We start from the raw sequence: 7,500 nt of genomic DNA on the forward strand, positions 1-7,500 counted from the left end.
GCATAGATCATTATCATGCAGTTTGTCCTTATGTTTGGTGTGATGTTAATTTTATCTATACCATGTCTGTTTGTATTGCTACGACTAGCGCGAGGACACGTGTCACCCGAAAAGCAAGTTGGTACCTGGAATCTCAAGTGCCAGGCAAGTTGTGCCCTTGATCACTTCTTTTTACCCAGTCATGTTCTGATTAATCATAATGATCTGCATAGGTTAATTTTGATGGGACCCAATAGGTTACCCTAGTTTGACTATCTTTATACCTTGATTACCACTGGACTTTTTGGGTAGTACTTGCTATTGCTTTATGTGGTTTTGGGTATGAAGATTACACTATTCATGATTATACTTTTGTTATCAGTTGTTATTTATTGTTCATGTTAAGATCATTATGTTAATTGGAACATGGAGAACCACCCGGGAAAACAGTGCTACCACAAGGGTTTAATGGGACGCCCTTGGCCGATTAATTAGGAAAGCTAGTGGAAGACTACCTTACCCGAAAGGGGCAAGGGCAGTAGGGGAGTGGTCAGTGTAGGGAGGCCCTCGGGAGGATTTTGCTGCGATGGCGGTCCTGCAAGGGATTCCTGCATTGGAGCTTCCTATAAACTGTAGCGGGTAGTCTGAAGCTAGTGGAACTTTGTAAAGGCTTCGTAGTGGTACCCTGCCTCGCTTCCTTGGTAGAGGTGTATGGAGTCTGATCAACTCTGTGGCAAATGGGTAACACGACTTGTGGGTAAAGATGCGCAACCTCTGCAGAGTGTAAAACTGGTATACTAGCCGTGCTCACGGTCATGAGCGGCTCGGACACTCACATGATTAAATTATGGAACTTAAACTCAATTTGTCATATGCATTGCATCGCAGGTGAGGTTGTTACTTTTGTTCTACTATTTAATTGGGTTGGTATTTACTTATACTTAGTAATTGCTAATAAAATTTTGACCAACTTTAAAAGCAATGCTCAGCTCTAACCATCCTCTTTGGTAAGCCTTACACTTCACGTGAGCTCCCACCTTTGGCGAGTTCATGCACATTATTCCTCACAACTTGTTGAGCGATGAACGTATGTGAGCTCACTCTTGCTGTCTCACACCCCCCCCCCACAGGTCAAGAACAGGTACCGCAGGATGTGGCGCATGGAGGATGCTGTGACGAGTTCGTGAGAGGTCTAGGTCGTCGTCTCCCAGTCAACTTTGGGTTGTTGGACCGTTGTCTCATTATGATGTAAATATTTATTTATTTTGTGTAAAACTCCTGTTATGTAGTAAAGATGTGACATTCGATCCTGTGCCATGATTCATCATATGTGTGAGACTTCGTCCCAGCACACCTGGTGATTATGTTCGCGCCCGGGTTTTGGACCCTAAAATCCGGGTGTGACAGAAGTGGTATCAGAGGAATGTTGACTGTAGGACGAAACCTAGATGGAACTGGACAACCAATATTTACTTACCTCTGCTACTCTGATTCTTTCTGAACTTTCCTTAATCTTTTCTCATCTATTTCCGCTCTACTCTAATTATTCTTACCTTTTCTCTCTAAAGACAAAAGTGGATTTCACACTTTGAAATCCTGTGCCTAAAGTGACCTTTAGGAATAGGAGACCTACTCTTAGGAACAAAAACAAAACTATTTTTTATAGATATCTATGCACTTGAATATTTGTTCTCATGATACTTGTCTGATTTGGATCTTTGATTGAGTGTGATGGTTTGTGGAGTAATGTCCACAATTACATCTGTATATATATAGGCGTAAATGATAGTATTTATAAACTAACTAGACAAACTAGATTATCCCTCATTAAAGTATCTAGCCTAACGATATCCATCTCATCTTAAAAGATTTTACCCTAACTTAATAGATCCATCTTATCTTAAAAATATTCTCTTATCTTAATAGATTCATCCTATATTGAAGGATTCATCTTATCCTAACCACTTTACTTATTCCATCTTAATAGATCTAACTGACCTCAAAAGATTCCATCTTATCTTTATGGATCCATCTTATCCTAATAAGCATACTTATCCACCCTAGTCTAACAACCACGATCTAATGCAAATTAATTAGATCTAATCTAGTCAAGCTAGTCATACCAATCTAATCTAGATCCCATCTAACCTAATATGATCTAATCTAAAGTGAGTTACTTAATGGACCAGTTAATACTTGTGAAATAGATTAGACCCTCTCCACATGTTTTAACTTAGTTCACCCTACACTAAATAAAGAATGAGAGACCAACCCAACCAATAGAGTCTTGATGGATTGCATGATCTACCTATCCCCACCTAACATCAAACAAACTTTTGACCTACATCATGTAGTCTATCTCATCCATAACCATCTTAACCATATTCCCCCAACTCCGCTGAGATACACTAATCTCGAACCAATGAGACCAAGACCAGAGAAGAACAAGCTCAACCTCGTCAAGGAAGGAGAGAAGTCAAACTCGATCTTCAGATGCATTACCACCCAACAAGGAGATCTTTCTCACCATAAACTTTCTTACACCAGGTTATTCTTACCCTAACCTACCCATCTTTCATCCTACATAATAAAATGAATATACTTATATACCCATGCTTTCATAATCACTTTCTAAATAACATGAAACTTCTTATTCATAAACTAATTAGAAGTTAAAGGCTAAACTTTAAAATAAACCTTTTTACATCCCTTTTCTACTAATCTCGAGGACGAGATTATTTTTAAGGGGGTAGGATTTGTAACACCCACTTTGTAAATTTCTAGAAATAATACCAATAGAGAAACAATTTCTCTTTATGTGAGTTTGATCTTTAAGCATCATCATATGTGAACACCATGTCCAAAACCAATTAATAAAAAGATATGCTACTAAATCATTGCATCATGCTGAATATTTTATTTGTGTGTGCATTTTTGTGACAATATTATAATAATGTAAAAAAAGAAATATGTTAAATATCGAGATGGGGATTTAAATCCTAAAGTAACCCTAGAAAAAGGAGAGAAGAGAAAGAAAGATAGAAAGGATTATGAAAGTATAAATATTTATATTTCTGAAATTGGTATTTTAGATTCCACAATATTATCTAAAAAATAAAGTTGGCATAAGTTAGGACTCAAAAATTCGAATTCAAATTGGATTTGAAATAGAAAAGAAAAGAATAAAACCAAAACTACTCTAACTGGGCTCACAGCGCGTATTCGGCCCACTTCTGATTTCACCCGCGTGGCCCAACTGTGAATTCCCTGCGCGCGCTGTCGCCGACGCCTGGGGCCCGCTGGCCTGTCGCTCCTCCGCGTCCGCGCCGCTACTGGGTATACACTGCACCATTGGACCGACTTGTCATGCGCTGTGCTCTCTTCCTCCGTCTAGCTTCCGTCTCGCTTACATGTGGGGCCCAGAAACCAGGTCCCTAGCCCTCCCACTCCGCGCGCATGGCGGGCGAGCTTGAACCGCCGCGCGCAGCTAACTCCGCGTGATGCGGGCACAATCCTCCTCTCGATTCCGATCCAGGGGGGATTTAAGGTGGCCGCGTGCGCCCTTATCCCAATCCTTTGACCCTCGCCGCCACCTTCACCAGTTATGCGCGCCGCCGAGTGTAGGGATGGCAGTTGGAGCGCTATCGCGGGTACTCGCCGCCGGCTAGATTCAAGGGCCAGCGAAGACATTCGGGCGTTGCTCTGCTCTCGCGGTAGCTGGGGGATGATCCAATTGGAAGGGCACCAGCTGCAATCGGGGGAGAATCAGGCGCCGCTATTACCGCAGAGTCGACCAACACCACGCCAGTGGTCTCCTCGGCCCTCCTCAACGGTAACCTTCCCCTCTCTGTATTGCAGATCATTCCTTGGTAGCTAGGAGCTCACACCGCGCCGCGTTTGAACCGTCTAGTCCTTGTAATCGCTCGACGGAACGATTTGCTCCGCCGTGTATTAGACCGCACCGTGGGCCGAGGATCTGCGCTGCGTGACAGAGGAAATTGAGGGGTGAGATGGGTTCGGGAGGTCACGAATCTCGCTAGGGCCGGGCGAACTAGTGTTTTGCGCTCGGGTTGGCCGGATTCGTGGACTCCGGCGATCCCCGCCGCCGTGCGTGGGGGCTGAGTGCGCGGCTCGGGTTGGGGGGAAGGCGAAGCTTGCGCGGCCGTCAGATCGGGCGCGAGCGGTTAGGATTAGATCACTGCTTACCCCTTCGCACTTAAAATCTGGTCCGTTGGTGGTTCATCCGAGGGCATGTGAGCGGAGGAAACGTGGTTGGATCTGGGACGTAGATCTTAGATCCTGCGGGCGACAAAGCATACCGGTTCGCATAGATCTGGATCTAATCTGATGCGTCGGCCGTGGATCCAACGGTGGCAATCGGCTGGTACCGCGTCGGCTGTGTAGTTTTACACTTGAGACCCTCTATTATTTTTGAATGAACCCGCCGTCCATGCGGGTGTGGTTCTGAGTGTTGAGAACATTTGCGCAAGGGCCCCTATACTTTACAGAATTTGATGCGCGGTCCAGAGAGATAGAAAAAAATCAGAAAAATAAATTTAGAAAATGATTTTAATGTGAAAATAAATGCTAGAAACTTGTAAAATTAATAGTTAATTTATTTTAACTTCAAATTGAGTCATTCTGGTTGCAATAATTTTGTATTAACATTGTTTATCACCTAGTACCTTTGTCTAACTATAAAACTTGATTTAAAATTATCCACATGAATAACTCTATTCTATTCATTAAATAACTTTAGAAAATCATAACTTAATAACCGTATCTCCGGATTTAGCGATTCTTGTTTCCACGATCTCGTAGAGATGCATAGATAATTATCATGCAGTTTGTCCTTATGTTTGGTGTGATGTTAATTTTATCTATACCATGTCTGTTTGTATTGCTACGACTAGCGCAAGGACACGTGTCACCCGAAAAGCAAGTTGGTACCTGGAATCTCAAGTGCCAGGCAAGTTGTGCCCTTGATCACTTCTTTTTACCCAGTCATGTTCTGATTAATCATAATGATCTGCATAGGTTAATTTTGATGGGACCCAATAGGTTACCCTAGTTTGACTATCTTTATACCTTGATTACCACTGGACTTTTTGGGTAGTACTTGCTATTGCTTTATGTGGTTTTGGGTATGAAGATTACACTATTCATGATTATACTTTTGTTATCAGTTGTTATTTATTGTTCATGTTAAGATCATTATGTTAATTGGAACATGGAGAACCACCCGGGAAAACAGTGCTACCACAAGGGTTTAATGGGACGCCCTTGGCCGATTAATTAGGAAAGCTAGTGGAAGACTACCTTACCCGAAAGGGGCAAGGGCAGTAGGGGAGTGGTCAGTGTAGGGAGGCCCTCGGGAGGATTTTGCTGCGATGGCGGTCCTGCAAGGGATTCCTGCATTGGAGCTTCCTATAAACTGTAGCGGGTAGTCTGAAGCTAGTGGAACTTTGTAAAGGCCTCGTAGTGGTACCCTGCCTCGCTTCCTTGGTAGAGGTGTATGGAGTCTGATCAACTCTGTGGCAAATGGGTAACACGACTTGTGGGTAAAGATGCGCAACCTCTGCAGAGTGTAAAACTGGTATACTAGCCGTGCTCACGGTCATGAGCGGCTCAGACACTCACATGATTAAATTATGGAACTTAAACTCAATTTGTCATATGCATTGCATCGCAGGTGAGGTTGTTACTTTTGTTCTACTATTTAATTGGGTTGGTATTTACTTATACTTAGTAATTGCTAATAAAATTTTGACCAACTTTAAAAGCAATGCTCAGCTCTAACCATCCTCTTTGGTAAGCCTTACACTTCACGTGAGCTCCCACCTTTGGCGAGTTCATGCACATTATTCCCCACAACTTGTTGAGCGATGAACGTATGTGAGCTCACTCTTGCTGTCTCACACCCCCCCCCCACAGGTCAAGAACAGGTACCGCAGGATGTGGCGCATGGAGGATGCTGTGACGAGTTCGTGAGAGGTCTAGGTCGTCGTCTCCCAGTCAACTTTGGGTTGTTGGACCGTTGTCTCATTATGATGTAAATATTTATTTATTTTGTGTAAAACGCCTATTATGTAGTAAAGATGTGACATTCGATCCTGTGCCATGATTCATCATATGTGTGAGACTTGGTCCCAGCACACCTGGTGATTATGTTCGCGCCCGGGTTTTGGACCCTAAAATCCGGGTGTGACACTCGAGGACCGTCGCAATGCTTTGTTTTAATTAAACAGTCGGATTCCCCTTGTCCGTACCAGTTCTGAGTCGGTTGTTCGACGCCCGTGGAATGCCCCCGAGGGGGCCGTTCCCGGTCCGTCCCCCGGCCGGCACGCGGCGGCCCGCTCTCGCCGTGCGAGCAGCTCGAGCATTCCGCCAGCAGCCGACGGGTTCGGGGTCGGGACCCCCGAGCCCAACCCTCAGAGCCAATCCTTTTCCCGAAGTTATGGATCTGTTTTGCCGACTTCCCTTGCCTACATTGTTCCATTGGCCAGAGGCTGTTCACCTTGGAGACCTGATGCGGTTATGAGTACGACCGGGCGTGGACGGTATTCGGTCCTCCAGATTTTCAAGGGCCGCTGGGGGCGCACCGGACACCGCGCGATGTGCGGTGCTCTTCCGGCCACTGGACCCTACCTCCGGCTGAACCGATTCCAGGGTTGGCGGGCCGTTAAGCAGAAAAGATAACTCTTCCCGAGGCCCCCGCCGGCGTCTCCGGACTTCCTAACGTCGCTGTCTGCCGCCACGTCCCGGCTCGGGAAATCTTAACCCGATTCCCTTTCGGGTGACGTGCGTGATCGCGCTATCTGCCGGGTTTCCCCCGTCCCTTAGGATCGGCTTACCCATGTGCAAGTGTCGTTCACATGGAACCTTTCTCCTCTTCGGCCTTCAAAGTTCTCATTTGAATATTTGCTACAACCACCAAGATCTGCACCGACGGCTGCTCCGCCCGGGCTCGCGCCCCGGGTTTTGCGGCGGCCGCCGCGCCCTCCTACCCATCGGGGCATGTCACTCGCCCAGATGGCCGGGTGTGGGTCGCGCGCTTCAGCGCCATCCATTTTCGGGGCTAGTTGATTCGGCAGGTGAGTTGTTACACACTCCTTAGCGGATTTCGACTTCCATGACCACCGTCCTGCTGTCTTAATCGACCAACACCCTTTGTGGGTTCTAGGTTAGCACGCAGTTTGGCACCGTAACCTGGCTTCCGGTTCATCCCGCATCGCCAGTTCTGCTTACCAAAAATGGCCCACTTGGAGCTCCCGATTCCGTGGCATGGCTCACCGAAGCAGCCGCGCCGTCCTACCTATTTAAAGTTTGAGAATAGGTCGAGGGCGTTGCGCCCCCGATGCCTCTAATCATTGGCTTTACCCGATAGAACTCGTGTGGGCTCCAGCTATCCTAAGGGAAACTTCGGAGGGAACCAGCTACTAGATGGTTCGATTAGTCTTTCGCCCCTATACCCAAGTCAGACAAACGATTTGCACGTCAGTATCGCTTCGAGCCTCCACC

The sequence above is a fragment of the Zea mays genome, chromosome 6 (assembly GCF_902167145.1).
Source record: "Zea mays cultivar B73 chromosome 6, Zm-B73-REFERENCE-NAM-5.0, whole genome shotgun sequence".
Taxonomy (NCBI): domain Eukaryota; kingdom Viridiplantae; phylum Streptophyta; class Magnoliopsida; order Poales; family Poaceae; genus Zea; species Zea mays.